The sequence below is a fragment of the Phalacrocorax carbo genome, chromosome 7 (assembly GCF_963921805.1).
Source record: "Phalacrocorax carbo chromosome 7, bPhaCar2.1, whole genome shotgun sequence".
Lineage (NCBI taxonomy): Eukaryota > Metazoa > Chordata > Aves > Suliformes > Phalacrocoracidae > Phalacrocorax > Phalacrocorax carbo.
The window spans coordinates 9,408,523-9,424,904 of NC_087519.1; the positions used below are offsets into that span (position 1 = coordinate 9,408,523).

Consider the following 16,382-nt stretch of genomic DNA (forward strand, 5'->3'; position numbering starts at 1 on the left):
GGGGGGCTTTGGGGGTGCAAAGTAGCCCGATTTTGGGGGTACCCAGGCCCGGGGCTGCCCCATCCCCACCCCCGCGCCGGGCTCCTTCGGGCGCTGCGGGGCCGGGGCTGCTTCGGTGGCTGCGGCTCCCGGAGAACCGGGTGCCGGTAATCCCGGCCGAGAGTGCGGGCAGTCCCTGCCCCGCGACCTGCCCGCTCCCCCGGGGCTGGGCCGGGGTCCCCCCGGGCGGGGCAGCCCACGGAGCCCTCTCCCAGCCCCCGGGGCTCCTCCCGTGCGTGTCTCAATTCGCTCAGGCTTGACTTGGCAATAAGCTCTCTCAATAGGGTGACAATAGAGCCCCGGTGGGACCCGAACAAAGAATTTGAAAGTAGTTAAATTGCAGGACACGTCCTTCGCCTGGGTGCTTGAATTTAAAAAAAAAAAAAAAAAAAAAAAGAAAGAAAAAGAAATAAAAAAGAAAGAAAAAAGGGAAAAAAACGGAGAAAAGAAAAAGGAGAGAGACTTTTCTTTGGGCTGGTGAGAAAATGCTCAGGGTAAAAGTTGGTTTGGCGTCTTCATTTCAGCGACAATGGAGCAGAGCTAATTCAATAGGAAACGCGGGGATTTTTTAATGAAAAGACCGCCAGGGTTACACCGAAGTTAAGCTCTTGTGAATTAATTATTAGGGCAAATAAACTGGGGAGGAGGGGGGGAAGCGCTCGGGAGGGAGTGTTGCAATTTCTTAATATTCTCCTTTTCGTGTTTAACGACAATGCCATTAGGTTTTCGACTCTGGGTGAGCAAAAGGATTTCTTACACTCCCCGGGAAGACGAGAAGATGCTTTTTTTTTAAAAAAAAAAAAAACGGTATTACTTAATTGCTTTTAAAATAAAATACTACGGAATTTGGCAACGAGCTCCGGTTTCTGCTGGCGGTGGCATTTGGGGTTGTATTTCCTTCCGTGGCAAGTCACAGATGCAAAAAGAAAAATAACGGGGGAATTTAAAAACACGCATGTAAAGGCGAGGCGGCGCGTTCGGCTGTTGCAGATCTCTCGGGCTCGATCGGTTTATTTTTTCCTACATAGAAAACCCGCCCGGGGATCCCTGTGTATTCATCGGGGCGGCGAGAGGCTCCCCAGAGCCGCTCCGGGGCAGCGGTGGAGTGGATCCGAGATAAAAAAATAGGAGCCAGGTTAAACGCAGGAAGGAAGAGGAGGAGAGGTCGGAAGCGGAGGCAAGGTGTGCCAGGAGGGGCTCGGGGGGGCGTTTGAGGGGCATTTTTGCCTGGCCGCAGAGGCTGCAGCGTGTGTGCGGTTCTAGAAAGAAGGTGAAGGGAGGAATGGAGAAATGGGAGCGGAGGAGAGAAGCGCAGGCGGTACCTGCCGTGCCTGCGCCCCGGTCCCGGCTCGCCGCAGACGAAGCGGTCCCCGGGGCTCGGCCTGGCCCTCGGGGCGGGGCCGGCCCTGCCCGGAGCGGAGGGACCCCCACCTCCGGCGCCGGGGGCGGTCGGTGCCCCGGCTCTGCCCGACGGCTGCGGCCGAGCCGGGCCGGGCCGGGCCGGGCCGTACCGGGCCGTGCCGGGCCGTACCGGGCCGTGCCGTGCTCGGGAGCCGCGGGAACGTTCAGCATTTGGACAGTGGTGCGGCGGCGGGCCGGGGGCGGCGGGGAGCAGGGGACGGCTGCAGCCCTTTCCCTGCTCGTCGTGGCGGGGGGTTTCCTCGAGGGAACGGGGACCCCGCTGAGGGGGCTCCCGGGATGCGGGGTGGGTGGGGGGCCCGGCTCCGGGTCTGCCCCCGGAGAAGCGCTCCCCGGGGCCGGCGGGCAGAGCGGGGCGTCCGGCGGTGCGACGGGGCGCCCGGGGGAGCGGCGGCGGCCCCGCGGGCGCGGGGGGCGGCGGGTCTCGCCGCGGGGGGGGGGACGACAGGGGACACACACGGCCCCTCTTCCCCGCGCAGCCCCGTCCTCGGGGGGGTAATTAAGGGGTGAGGCGGAGGGGCTGCGCTTTCTGCTTGGCGGAGCCTGCCAGCCACCAACCCCCGCCGCCACCGCCGCCTTCCTCCCGTCCTCCTCCTCTCCCCCTCCCTCCCCCCGCCTCTTCCCCTCCCCCTCTCCCTCCTTCTCCTCCTCTCCGCCATGGTTGGAGTGAATCGGAGGCTGCCGGGCTGACGTCAGTGCGGGCAGAGCCTGCCGCCGGCGGCAGCTCCCGGCCACCGACCAGAGCGGCACCGGCAGCAGCAGCAGCCGGGAAGACGCGAGGAGCCCGGGCAGAGCCGCCCCCGCCGGCCCGCGCCCTGGGCTGGGGGCCGCGGGGGCCGCTGCTCGGCCGGGGTTGGGGGGGGCCTGCCCGCCCCCCCCCCGCCCGCTCGCCCGGGGCTGGAGTGGCGGGGGGGAGCAGCCCCCGCCGCCCGTTTCGCCCGTGGACCGGCGTCCTGCCCTCGGCACGGCTGCAAGAGTGAGTGTCGCGGCCGGGCAACGCCGCCTTGGCGGGGCGGCCCCGGGGCGGCGGGAGGGCACGGGGGTACTTCTCCCCTGGGGGGGGCGGGGGGCACACCGCGGCCGGGGGGGAGGAGGGATGCAGGGAGGGAGGGAGGAGGCGAAGTTGGGCCAGTCCCCGCCGGGAAGCTGGGCGCCTGCAGGTGCCGGCACCACGCGGGACCGGGACCGGGACCGGGACCGGGACCGGGACCGGGACCGGGACCAGGACCGGGACCGGGACCGGGACCGGGACCGGGACCAGGACCGGGACCGCCCCGCGCCGCTCCCCGGCCCACCCGTGGCGGGGGACGAGCGGGAGGCACGGGGGACCTTTTGGTGCCGGGGACGCCTTTGCTCCGGCAGCCTCCCCCCGGCTGCCCGGGACGTTGCGGCTCGGCAGCGGGACCTGGGGAGTGCCGTGCCCCGACGGGGCGGCGGGAGCCGGGGTCGGACGCTGCCGGGGGGCTGCCGAGCCGCCCCCGCACGTCCCCGCTCGCCGGACGGAGGGGCGGCACCGGACGGAACGCCGCGACGAGGCCGAGCCTCTCGGGGGCACCCAGGCTTTAGGCCGCGGGAGAAATCCCTGCCGCCCGGGGAAGTTCTTATTCCCGGTGCAGCGGGGGGCTGCTGCGGGGCTTCGTTTAGCGCGGTGGGGTGGGGGGGAGGGGGCCGGGGTGCCCCGCTCCCCTGCTCGGATTTACCGCCGAGGCGCCGCAGCGGGGCCGCCGCTACCCGTGCCCCGATCCACCACCAGCTTCTGGTGCTGGAGGATTTATTTCTTTTTTCTTATTTGCTGTATCTCTTTTCTTTGCCTTTTTAAAAATTATTTTTCTTTTTTTTCTATTTTTCTTTTTTGTTTTCTTTCATTTTTTGTTTGGGTTTTTTTTTTCCATCTTTATTCTCCCATTCATCCTTCCCTTCTGCCCCTTCTCTTCCTGCGAACGCTTATTTCTTTGTGGCTTGCTTGTTTTTTGGTTTTTTCCCCCCGTGTCTACCTGGAAGTGAAATGCATTTTAGGCCTCAGCCTTAAGGAAACCCGAATCCTAGCATTGCAGGTGGCCTGAGAGCCCGGATCCCCTCGACGTGCCTCCATCCCCGGCCCCGGGCCGGGCAGCATCTCGCTACGCCGAGCCAGGAGGCTCCGGGCCCCGTGTCCCGGCGGCAGGAGAGAAAAAAGAGCAGCCGGGGGCTGGGACGCCGCTGCTTTGCCTTTTCAGCGCCGGGGCTTGCTCAGAGGTGGCTTTTAATTGCTAAACAAAGCAAACGCGTTTCCTTCACGCCCGTCGGGAGCTGCCGCTTCTGTGCGAAGCCCCGACTGCGAGACGAAAAGCAAAAGATAATAATAAAAAAATTTTTAAAACCCACCAAACCCAAAAAACCCCAACCAAAACAAGAAACAAAAAAATAAAAAAAAAGAAAACCAGTTAAGAGAAGATGCAGCTCAAGGCGGCGAGGTACTGGGGGTTACTCCAGGTTGGCTAAAAATAACTTCTCCTAATTAAAGAAAAGTGACGTCAGACGTGCAGGACGTAGAAGAGGGGAAGGCAGCGGACTCGTTACAGGGCGACCACGTTAAACCATCGCGGAGCGGCCTGGCGGGCGCTGGGCAGCGGGGCTCTCCCGAGGCGCGGCCGGGGGGGCCGCCCGCCGCCGGGTGACCCCGGGAGGGAGCGGCCGGTGGGGCCGCGCCACCCACGCGTGAGCGCGGAGCGGCAGCGGCGGGGCCGGCGGGCGGTGCAGCACCATGGCCAGAGCCGCGCCGGCACTCGCGCCCCTCCCCGTCCCGTCGGGCCGCCCGCAGCCGCCGGTCGGTTTCTCTCGTGGGTGCGTGCAGGGGAAGGAGGCTCCCACGGCCCCCGTGGGCGGCCCAGGTGAGGCAGGACCTCCGGAGCCCGGGCAGCCCCCGCCGGTCCCTCCCAGGCTGCTCGCCGACGCTTTGCGCCGTGCCAAGGAGCCATTTTGTACGGATGCTGCTAAAATTGCGCCAAAAAACCAAACCAACCCTAACCCCGCAAAAAATACAAAATAACAACAACAACAAAAAAAACCACCCCGAAGCTTAAAAAAATAAAACCGCAAAATGCTCCAAGCGCAAGGTGCAATTTTCTCCCAGGTGCTGGGGTTCTGCCCGCACGGAGTGGATTGAGGCGAGGGCTCCGACCAGAGCGAGGCATTGAAGGAGCGGGGTGGGGTTGGTGGTGTAATAGTATTATATATATTTCTGCCAAGAAAATCGCCTTCTTTGCCCGGCGGGGAGGGGGGACCCCGTCCCCAGCCCCGAGCAGCCAGGCGAGGCGCGGTGCCTCACCCGCAGCATCCTTGCCCGAGCGACACGGCGGCCCTTGGGCTCGGCACGGCGGGCGGGAGACCTCGCACGGCGGCAGCCGGGCAAAGCTGCGCCTTGTCGGGCCCGGCTCTGCCCGCCCGGGTCCCCCTCGCCGCTGCCGCGGGGCCGGAACGGGGACGCATCGCCGCCGGAACGGCCCCGGGAGCGGGGGAAGCTGCCGGCGGCGCCCCACGCTGCTCCCCGCCGCCCCGGCCCCGTGGTGAGTAACGGGGACTCCCCCCTCCTGGGGGGAAACTGAGGCCGGGCCGCGGCCCAGGCAAGCCCCCCGTGCCCCCGTCTCCGCTGCCCCTGGGAGGCGGCGGGGCGGGCGGGCGCCTTCCTCCGGCCCAGCACGGGGAACGTACCGGCACCCATCACCCAAAAAGCGACAGCGGTAAATTAGGAGAAAAATCCAGGGCCGGAAAATTAAGGAGATCCGATTCACGGCAATTTCCCCCCGCCCAGCCCCACCCTCCTCTCTCCGGGGCAGATTAAAATAAAGCCCAGCCGAGCCCCCTCCCGAGCGGCTCCGGGCCCCGGGGAGGGCACCGCGGGGCTGGGGAGGGAGCAAAGATTTCTCCCCACAGTCCGCAGCCCCGTCGGGGCGGCCGGGGTACCCCCGGGCCCGTTTCTCGTTAGGGGGGAGGCAGAAAGGAGCCGACGGTTACCGGGAGCCGTGTAGGGCGTCCGGGCTCGCCAGGAGCAGCGCCGGGAGCAGCGGGGCTGGCAGCGCTCAGCCTTTAGCTTTTAGCCTAATTGAGCTGGTAGAATTTATTTACTTCATTTTAAACTTACTTTTTTTTTTTTTTTTTTTTTTTTTTTTTAAGGGGATGGAGGGGAAGGGGGAGGCGAGGAGAGGAAGGAAAAAATACTCGAGCGGAGCTCGCCGGGAGCCGGAGCCGGCGGGAGCGGCGGGCATTGCTCAGCCGCGGCTGCTCCCGCCGCGATCGATCCGTTTCGCGGATCCCTCGTTTTGCAGCAGGTCACATTTTACCGTCGCCTCGGATTTAAAGGAAGGCGATGTTTGGAAGGGGCGTGGGATTACATTTTATTTTATTTTATTTTATTTTATTTTATTTTATTTTATTTTATTTTATTTTATTTTATTTTATTTTATTTTAATTTTTTTATGCGGAGAAGGTCAGAGAAGCACCCCAGATATTTACCTTCTGGCATTTTATTATTATTTTTGTTTTTATTTTTTGTACATGCCGGCTTCGTCGCTTACACGCACATCGCGTTAAGAACCTGCACGGGAAATAGCAAAACCTGGAGAGGAAATAATTAAAATGAGGGGGGGAAGGGGAGCAGAGAGGAAGGGTGCGGGATCGCGGGTGCGTCCCCGGCCCCCGGCTGCGCCTCGGACCGGGCGGGCCCCGCGCCTGGCTGTGGGGAGGCCCTTGCGGCTGCCCCCGGGGGCCGAGGCCGGACGGGGCGGGCGCTGCTGGGGGGGAGAGGGTGTGTGAGGGGTGCGCTGGCTTGGGGGGGTACGGCGTGGTGGGGACCGGGGAAAGGCGGAAGGGAAGGTCGGGAAAAGGGAAGGAAAATGGACGGAAAGGGAAAAGGAGGGGAAAAAGAAAGGCCGGGGAAGGGGAGAAAAGAAAGGGAGAGGAGGGAGTGCCGAGGACAGGGAGAGGGAAGTTAGCGGCAGGTGGGTCCCCCCGCGCCGTGCCAGGCCATGCCGTGCCGGCATGCTTCCCCCCTCCCCCCCCGCTGCCGGCCCAGCGGAACACGGCGAGGGGGCGGGGGGGCAGAGCCACCTCCGCGCAGGCCGGGAGAGCAGGCACGGCGGGCGGAGGGAGGCCGGTGGCGGGGCGCGGGGGTGTGCGCTGTCCTGCCCGGTGTCGCGCCGTGCCGTGCCGAGCCGAGCCGGCCGGTCCGCCCCGTCCAGGCGCGGGGGCGCGGCGCGACCCGCCGCTCTTTGCCGGTCGGGCCGGGGCTGGGAAAGCGCGGGAAAGGGGGCGCTGATTTAAATGCGGGGTCGGGGATTGGCTGTGCGCGGCGTGACGTCACTTCCCAAAGGGGGCGATCGCCCCGCGAGGGGAGCAGAAGTTGGGCGGCGGGGCGGGAGCGCGGGTGTCGCTCGGGCGGGCCGGGACGGGAGGGGACGGCGGCGGGACCGGCCCGGGGCAGCGCCCCTCGGCACGGCACGGCACAACACGGCACGCCCGGTGCGGCTCCCCCCGGCTTCCCGCAGCCCGCCCCGAGCCCCCGGCGCAGCCCCGCAGCCGGCGGTGCCGCCCGCAGCTCGTCCTCTCCATCTCCTATTTATCTTCTTCTCTTATTTCATTTTTTTTTCTTTTTTTTTTTTTTTTTTTATGTCTGTCTGTGTGGTTCCCGGTGGCAGCTCCCAGCCGCCCTGCCCCGGCCGTGCCCGCACCCTGGAGCGGACGGACGGACGGACGGATGGCCGGCATCCCCGACGGAGGGATGTTTCTGTCTTTGGTTATCTAGCTGTATGAGTGTTGTGGAGCCATCATAAAGCTAGATAACCGAAAGTAGAAATGACTTCCAGACCTGCTCGCCCGGGGGAAGCGGCCGCAGCGGGACCGGCGGTGCGGAGCCCACCCGACCCTCCGCCCTCGGTGCTCCAGGTAAGGGCCGCGGCTCCGCGCCCCCCCCGTCGGGCCGCTCCGGCACCGGCAGCCCGGGGCTTCGCGGGGGCGGGCGGGGGGACCGGCGAGGGGGAGGCGAGCCCCACGCGAATGCGTCCATTGCCGAAGAAATCCGGGGTCTAACTCTCGGTTAAACGCACCTCGAAATGCACTCCCAGGCTGCGAGGGGTCGCGGCTTGTGGGAGATGGAGGGGGCGAGTGCCCTCCCCCGATAAACCTTCCCCCGCCCCAGCCTGCGGGTCAGACCTCGAAAAACCCCCGCTTTTGGCTGTTTTCCTTTTTCTCCTCTCTTTTTATTTTTTCGGCTTTGGATTTCATCCTGGCCTCCCTTTGGAAGGTCAAGTTGGCGATAACGTGATCACTTTTCTCGTGCGGTGGCTGTTGCTTTTGTCCGTAGCTGGAGGAGGGGTGTTCTCCGGGGAGGGGGATGCCCGGGAAAGGGGTCCTGCTGCTGGATGCACCCCTCCGGCGTGCAGCCGCCGGCCCCGGGGCTTCTTTGGGAGCACAAAGCCTCCCTCGCTTCCGCCGCAAGCCCCAGAAGTTGAAAGATAAAATGTATTACGATGTCTGGCAAATAATGAAAAAAAGAAAAAAAGGAAAGAAAGAAAGAAAGAAAGAAAGAAAGAAAGAAAGAAAGAAAAGAAAGAAAGAAAGAAAGAAAGAAAGAAAGAAAAAAAAAGCAATTGGCAAATCTGCATTCCGTTCCCATGGCGACACAAAGCACCGCGCTCTCCGCCGAGCCTCCCCGGCACGTTTCCCCAGCTGGCGTGGGGCGAGCGCCCCTGGCCGGGGCCGGGGTCCCCCGGGCCCCCCCGGCGCCCTGCAGCAGGGCGTGGGGCATCGCCGCCAGCCCCCCGCCCGTCGCTGGCCGTTTCCACCCCGCAGGGATGATCCCCGCACTGTCACAAACCCACGCTGGCCGTGACAGCTCCGGGGAGGCTGCAGCAAAAAAGATTCCCGTGGCTGGGGTTGCGAGTGGGCTGTGTGCTGGCTCTCTGTCCCCCGGGAGATGCTGCGGGAGATGGGGAGCGGGGGGCAAAGGACGGTGCCGCTCTCCCACTGCTCAGAGAGGTGGAGCGTGGGTACCCTGCCCCATCCTTTTCGTTGTGGCTGGGCACCCCTCGCCGAGGGGAGAGGGTAGCATCGCAGGGCTGAGATGCCCGTGCCCACCGGTGTGTGGGGATGGCGAGAGGTGGGAGCTCTGCGCACCTTGGAGGCAGGTTTTCCACCTTCCCTTGCATGGGGTAATGGCGTCAGACACCACGTAGGCCCGCAAAGCTAAATATGCCTGTGCACCCTTCCAGGGCCAGGAAAGCACCGCCATAACCACAGTAAGGAAAAAGGATCTCAGCCTGAATTTGGCTATACCAGGAGAAAGAAAAGTTCTGGGGAGCTGTTGTTGTTATATATTCTAATGAGAAGTCATTGGAGAAATTAAAAAGGGCAGAGAAAGACGAAGACGCCAGCACTAATTCCGCAGGAAGCCTCCCAGGGAAAAGGCTGTGTGAGTGTGAACGCTGAAAAGCATGAAGGCCTGGAATTAGACTATCATTTAGAAAGCGTTACTAATCTGAAGTTACAGCAGTAATTCCATGATTTGCTGGGTCCCACACGCAGCGCCAGAATTAAAGATACGGATTTTCTAGAAATGTAACTCAACTGTGGCACCAAGTGTCGGCGAGATCCGAATGAATCATTCATTCCAAAGGCAGCGAAAGACGTGTCATTAAGATCCAACCTCCTTCTCTCCAGCCCATCTGGAATATGTATGCTCGATGCAATCCCAGAAATTGTGGAAGAGATTGGAGGTGGGGTGGAGGGAATGTAGTCCTTGCCCTCCTTTATTGTGTTGGCTATTTTTAAAAAATAATTTTCCAATTATTTCCACAATATTGTGAGTGGCACTCAATTCTTCGCTGATTAATTTTTTTTCCCCCCTTCTGCACGCTAGCATCCAGTCAGGTGCAAACGGTTTCAGTGGAGATGCTTTAAAACTAGACTGAACAAAGCAGGAGGGAGCTGAGCAAGGTGGTTGATGAATGCATTTATTCCGGAGTACTGATTTGATGGGGGATGGAGGAAAGAAACATTCAAATTCCTAATGAATATAATTCAGGAGGAATCATTCGACCAGCATGTTAGAGAAAATCTGTTTGGTGGGAGTGTTTCTGCACTGGCAGAACCCAGGAGGTATTTCTGTCCCTGGCTTTTGTAATTGCAAAAGGTGAAAATAGAAAAAGGGGATCTGAGGAAAAAAAATATATACACACACATAATAAATGTCTTTGTGTGTGTGTATATAAATACATATATATATAATTTTATGAAATAAAATGGAAGTGTGGAAATCTATGTCTACATGTGAACTCTTACAAAGGATCGATGCAAGCTTTTTCACCTTGCTATTCGATCAGCTGCTCAGAAACCACCCTTGACTCCTAAATTTTTTTTCTCCCCAAAATTTCCTGTTCTGAGCTGATTTTTCAGGCAATTTTTCAGGCTGTGGACTTGGCTCGCTTGTCCCAGAGCGGTTCCCCCAAAGGGGATTGACAGGGACTGAGCAATTTAGCCTTTAGTTTCCAGGAGAGAGAAACCACGCTTGAATTTTTACTGGCACTTAATTTCTTAATTTTCGCCCCTGTTGTCAGCATGAACCTGTGGATGTTTGGGGGAAGCCTGGAGGCACCCCCGCATTAACCAGGGAGGTGGCAGGGAGTGATGAGGGACGGTGGCACGAGCATCCCCAGCTCATGTGTGTGTGGGTGGGGGGCAAGGAGGCAGATAACCCCCCCGGTAAATCCCTGCTCCTGAAATACCTGCTGCATTTAGAGAGTCCCCAGCAGCCCACTGCCTCTGCTCATTTTTTTTTTTTAAGCGCCGCAGTGGAAGGAGGGTCCCCAAGGGTCCGTCTTTGGGCTAGGGATGGATTTTGGCTACATGTGGGTCTCTTTGCGGCTTAGCCTTTTGCCCTGTTTGCATAGCAGTTGGCTTCGGCCAGATCTTTTCCCCGGCACAGCCCAAATCCAGAAGGGAAGGTGTCTTTTTTTGGCTGTGCAGGGAGAAAAGCCCAAGTCCTGGTGTTCATGGTCCTTGCTGGTGGGTTCCTCTTCTCGGTGGGAGCGATAGGATGCAGCGTAGGCCAGACGTGGGTGAGGTTTCTGGAGCTGGGCCGTGATGTCTTTGTTCTTGAGGCAGGGCTGGGGATGGGCAGAGGAAGCCAGAAACGGAAGAATCGGCGTGTGCCATTGGGGGATAAATGGAAAATATAATTTGTGGGTTTCACCCCAGGGAAATGATGCCCTGGGACACTGTGTGCTTCAACACGTTATTTCCCATCTTTTCCTAAAACTTGGCCGCTGTGCAGTGGGTTTGGCTTGAGGCAGGAGGTGAAGGCGGTTTGTACCAGGTACCCGGGGAAGCCAAACCCACCCGGGCTCAGGGGTAGATGGAGAAGGGGCTGTTCATCCCTGCCATCCGAAGGAGCCGCCTTGGGACCTGGGCCATGCAAGCCCTCCTGCTTGGTTATGGATGAAAATCCATCAATGGGTATTTTTGCTGGATCGCCTGGCAATGGCGGGTTCGATGCTTGAAGCCAGGCTCGGCCATTTCTTTTGTCTCTCTCTCGGCTCCCACCCCCTCCCCGCACCCTTGATGCAGGCGGACGGTGCCTCCCTTTACCTGCTGCTCTGCCCTGGCATTGCCCATGCTGCTGGAGAATGGGCAGAGCTCAGGGGCTTGGAGGGTCCATCCCGCCTGCGGCTGCAGATGGGTGCTGCTCATGCACTGGGGAGGGAGCGCGGCCGAGTGCCAGAAACATGCTTTCTCATGTCTCGGTGGAGGGAGGGTGCTAATGTGGCATCTGCGGGTGTTGGGATTTTCTCCCAGCTGTAAGCGCTGAGGTGCTGGCGCCTGGCATGTGGCAGTGCATGCACCCCATTTGTGGCGTGGGTACCACGTGTCACCCCTGCCAGCAGTGCTGCCACATCACGGCCCCTCGGTCGCCCTGAGCTTCCAGAAATCCTCAGGGGCAGTGAGCGTAAGATGGCTGCATGGCTGCCCACGCTGGCTTCCCCAGCACATGGTGCTGGGAGTTGCCTTTCCAGGTCAGGGAGTTCTGAGTTTTGTGCCCACAAGTCCCGTCACCTGGGGAATGTGTTTGCCAAGAGCCCAGCTGCAAAAGCATCCTCTCGGCCTGCTCATCCTCCATCCCTCCAGGCACGCGTGCTCGGGACCAAAGCTTGTGCTGGTACAAGGCTGAGGCATCACGCTGCCTGCGGCCAGGCTCCCGGCATCCTCAGAGAGTCAGGATGGGGCTATGGCTTTCACATTTTCAGGTGCCATCTAATATTTATTCAGGGGCTCAGGTTTGGTTAGGAGCGTTTGCCTCGAAAGCTCAGGAGTGGGGGTACAAAAAAGAAAATGGAGGGGAGCAAAAGAACACAATCTCCGGCAGTTAGCTGTCTCTTGGAAACTCAGCTTGCTGTTCCTATAGAGGCTTTCTCTTTTCCTTCACCCTGGTCTGGCCTTAAGTACCACTTTAAGTGGGCTTTGCTCATTCACATCCAGGCTCCTTAGAGCAATTGAGCCCGCGGGGGTTTGAAAAGAAGGGACAGTCCTTCAATGGCAGGACCTTGGGCCAGGCTAATTGGTTTTGGTTCAAGGGGATACTGGATTTGTGAAAAGCCCAAAGACATCTTTCCCACGCCAAATCCTGGCTCTTCAGAGGGGGAAGTGAGGGGTGCCGGGTGGGGAAGGGAGCTGAAAGAAAGATGGTTTAGTGGAGGAACCTTCATAAGGACACAGGCGCCCACTGGCCTCGGCAGGGATGGGTGCAGTGGCAGGCTGCGCCCAGGGTGGCCCGGCGGCAGGGGGACGGGGTCCCTCCTCACAGGGCCAAGTGGATGGCAGTGGCTGGCTCCCAGTGTCATGCTGGTGGCCATGGCCTGGTTTCATTAAAACCAGGCATTTTCTGTGCACGCCAGACTGCCATGGAGATGCCAGGAGCGAAGGAAGGATGGGACCCAGGTCCAGATACCAAATCGCTTCGGTGTGTTTGCATGTGCGGCTGTGGGAGGAATTTACTGAGGTCTTTTGTATCTCATTTGGATTTGGGAATTTATTTATTTTTAAACATTGACTCTCTCTGGCACGGTTCCAGCAATCCCACGACCTTTACTCTACCCAATCCATAAAAATCACCTAATTATTGGGCCGAAAATCAAGGCTTGGAAACAAAGCCAGCTTATGGGACCATCATTTCTTGATATATTTCCTGAGAGGACATATTTCTGGGCACCTTCAGAGCAGTATGCGCAGCTTGTTGGATATGAGATATCAAGGCATTATTTATTGAGGAAGTCTTCACACTCCCTCATCTGTTATAATTAACTGATGACATTTTTTCTTAGGTTCAAAATATGGTGAAAAAGTATAATTAGCATGAAGCCAAGGCACTGCATTAAAATGTCTCCTATAGCTAATGTAGGATAGTCGGCTATTTATTATAGGAGGAGCTGGCTCTGACCTCTGTGTTGCCTAACACTTTTTATTGTAAAGATTCTTGAACTTTTTTTTTCTTTTTGAGCACCCCTGACACTCCCATTGTTTGCTGCGGGCCCTTGAAATTCGGTCGGGGGGAAGCTCTTCGGCTTGAGAAATGCCTATTCTTTGTCCCTTAAATTCCTTTCAGGTTTAGCTGAATTATGAATTGTTCGGAATCACGATTTCCCTTCAGTTGCCTCTTGCAGCGGGGAAAAAAAAATTTATTGTTTCCCTGGAATAATAATAACAGACCATGAGCAGGGTGAAGCCCTGGACTCCCACCACTCTATTGCAGAGCTCTGGACCAGCTGGGGAAGGTGGGAGGACAGTTGCGGTCAACTCCACGACCCCCTTCCACCTCTAGCTCATATTCTTCCAGCATGGATCCATCTCCTGGGAGAAAACTCCTCGGGGTCCTGGCGCTGGGAGGAAAAAGTGTAGGGGGGTGTGGGTGCGCTGGCCTGGGCACTGCCAGCCCTAGCAGTTCCCCTTCCCCACCGGCCCCGGGAGAGCAGCCTTCTGCCGCTGCCAGATAACATTAGTCCTGTATTTCATAGTGGCAGAAATCTGTGCCGAGGCTTGGGGCTTGAAATCGCTCTGCCCACGCAGGACGAAGGCAGGGATGGGTGCGGGGTGGAGGGAGGGGAATTTGTTACACTTGCCTACAATTGTTTTTCTTTTTGCTTATATAAACAATCTATTATTTATTAGCTATAAATAATACATTTTTCTGTATGTTTAGAATGCATGTGATTTCTGTATATTAAAAATGTACATGGTTGAAGGCACCAAAGCAAGTGCTGGCAAGTCAGGGGGTACCCGATTTCCGTTTGACCATGAGATGTTAATTCAGTCTCTCCCTGCCCGTGCCCTTATGAGGCTGTAATGACACGGTCACAGCCTATTTTTAGCTTGCTCCCTCTTTCCCTGGCCAGGGTGGCTGCACAGTGAGGTGGAATTAAGGTTGCATGGACAGCCATAAATTGGACACTTCCTAACTTTGAAGTGCTTGACCACACAGTCTAAACAAGGGCTTTTCAGGGCAGTATTTCTGCATGTGGCATTAACTGCATTGGTCAGGGATGGCAAATACAGGGGTAGAGAAGCCATAGAGCAGAAAAGACCTAGCAGATTATTGAAAGTGCTCGTTTGAATAGATGGGGGAGTCAACAGATCCTACACTTGATCTGAGCTAAACGGCCAAGAAGATGCCTCCAAGCTGAGAGGGGGGAGCCTTTGTTTCTCCAGCCCCAGCCTTGATGTTTTCTTTGCCTTTCGTTTTGCCTTGTTCACTCCTGGGGAGGTTTGGGCTCCTGCTCCTGAGGAACCTTTGGCTTGCGTAGTGAATTTGTGCACTTGTGAAAGCGAGGGTGTATCTGGGAAGGTGCACGCGCACGCACGCTCCTGTCATCGCACCAGCAGGCATGTGCTACCAGCTCACAGATACTTACTGCTTGGCGTCCTTGCCTTGCCTTGCCTTGCACACTCCCTCTTTCCAGTGTCGCTAACAGGAGCCGTTGCACATGTTGGAGGGAAAGGAGAGGCCTTTGTGTATTACACGGGAGATCTAATCTCTTTTTTTAACTGCTGGAAGAATTACTTTGGAGGTGATTACATGCAATGCAGATTTATCTTTGCTTGAAACGTAGCCTTTTTTTTGTTTGTTTTCTTTTTTCTTTGTTTACTGGGGAGGTTCTCCATTCTGGCTTGTGATAAGACATTCAGCTGTGTGTTTTCTAGCTGAGTGGACTCTGGTTGAGCAAATCTGTCTGGGGAAGTAAGCAGTCTTTTGTTTTACTTTCTTGGGTGTAATGCAGCCATGGCCCCTTGCACATACCTTGTGCAACGCTGATACCCAAGCGTTTTCCCCTGACCAGCAGTGTGTTTGCCTGGATTATAATTATTTGACCTGGCCGTTTTTGCCTTGTGGATTCCTGGAGCCTGATGCCTGCCTGGGGCTGTTCCTGCACTGGCACAGGTATCTGAGTGTCCTATGTTTGGGTTTCCATCGTGTGGGTATAGGCTTGTGTTTCATGAGTGTCTTTTTCATAATTTCCCCCCTCTCTCCCACATCTCAGTTCAGCAAAGGGCCTGTCTATCTGGATGCAGGCAATAAACGTCTGTTCTCACTCTGACTTCTGTTAATGAGATAGAGACAGGTAAGCATCACACATACCAACTTTCCTGCTCTCAGCAACATCAAGGAAACGGTGACAAGCTATTAATGGAAAGTGATGGTCTGGGTGCTAATTAGTGCTTCCTTTTCAACTTTTACCTACATGTCTGCCGAGATGCCCATCCCAGCCTCTCCTCTTTCCTTGCATGCCTTTGTTTCCAGTGTGTTCCTTGTTCTCTGCACACATCCCATGTCGAAGAGGCTTCTCTCTTTATTTTCTCCCTGCCAACCGCTTTCTGCATCTCCTCATTCCCTTTTTGTGCCCTTTTCCCCTGGGTAATTGACACCTGCACCCTCATTCTCTTGTGGTTGCTCCCAGCAAAGAATAAACACGATATTGTAGTGGGATCCAAAAGCTGAGGGATGGGGCACATGAAGTCGGTCAGGAGTTTCTCATCTTTGTCACCAGGTAGGAATATTCGCTTGTGGCACCAGTGCACGGGGTCAAATTACCCTGGGGACGTGAGGTCAGAGATCTGTCCCCTCTTCCCGCAGGTGATGCTGTAGGGAGGCTCCGAGCAGCTCACAGGTCTTGGTCATGGAGCAATTAGTATTTAAAGCAGATCTTCTGGTGATGCCCAGAAACCATGTAGGACGGGCCTCTGTGGTGTGAGCCTGCAGGAGATGACAGGTCCTGCCCCAGAGAGCGTGCGGTCTAAACCCTAAATGATTTTGCTCTCCACCAGACCCTGTTAATGGCTGGTCTTTCAGATCCGCCCCAATTTCTGCTGCTGCAGCAACATGATGCCCAGTCTCAGCTTGGTGCCCAGCCTCTCCTGTTTCTCTTTCTCCTGGCCCTGCACTCTGCTCCTTCCCCAGGGACCCTAATTGTCCCGTTCTCACTTTTTTTGCACGGGCTGTGGGTTTCTTGCTGCCAGGCTTGTGTCCCAAGATGCTGCCTAATCTGCCCCTGTCATTCCCAGTCACAGGCTCCGCACACACCATAGCTTTATGGGAAATGCTTGCAGGGCAGTGGGAAGAGGCAGCCATGGTTTGCACATTAACTAATTAATTTTCATGACTGAACGATGCTGCCTGGTCTCTTGTTTATACTCCTCGGCGCTCCCCTTCTCCCCCCTCCTCACTGACACACACACAAGACGACACATCTCGTACGAACGTCAGCATCCTTCCACAGCCTTGAGACGCGAGCGGTTATTCTGTTGGCTTGTCAAATGCGGGTTTCCCTGCTTCATGGTACACAGGGGCCCCCTGTTTCACATTTGCTGATTCTTATTAGACCCAGCGCGCCAGGGCCCTGTCTCTC

At 57.6% G+C, this 16,382-nt stretch overlaps 1 long non-coding RNA gene across 2 annotated transcripts in view; it reads left to right on the plus strand.

The window, feature by feature from the left end:
- Window positions 1-6,688: 6,688 nt before the first annotated feature.
- Window positions 6,689-16,382, plus strand: part of LOC135314274 (uncharacterized) — a 36,382-nt gene continuing 26,688 nt past the window's right edge. The window contains exon 1 of one of the 2 annotated variants that reach the window (XR_010373729.1): window positions 6,689-7,377. This is a non-coding gene — a long non-coding RNA (uncharacterized LOC135314274). The remainder of the gene's footprint in view (window positions 7,378-16,382) is intronic. The other variant, XR_010373728.1, reaches the window with a different exon arrangement.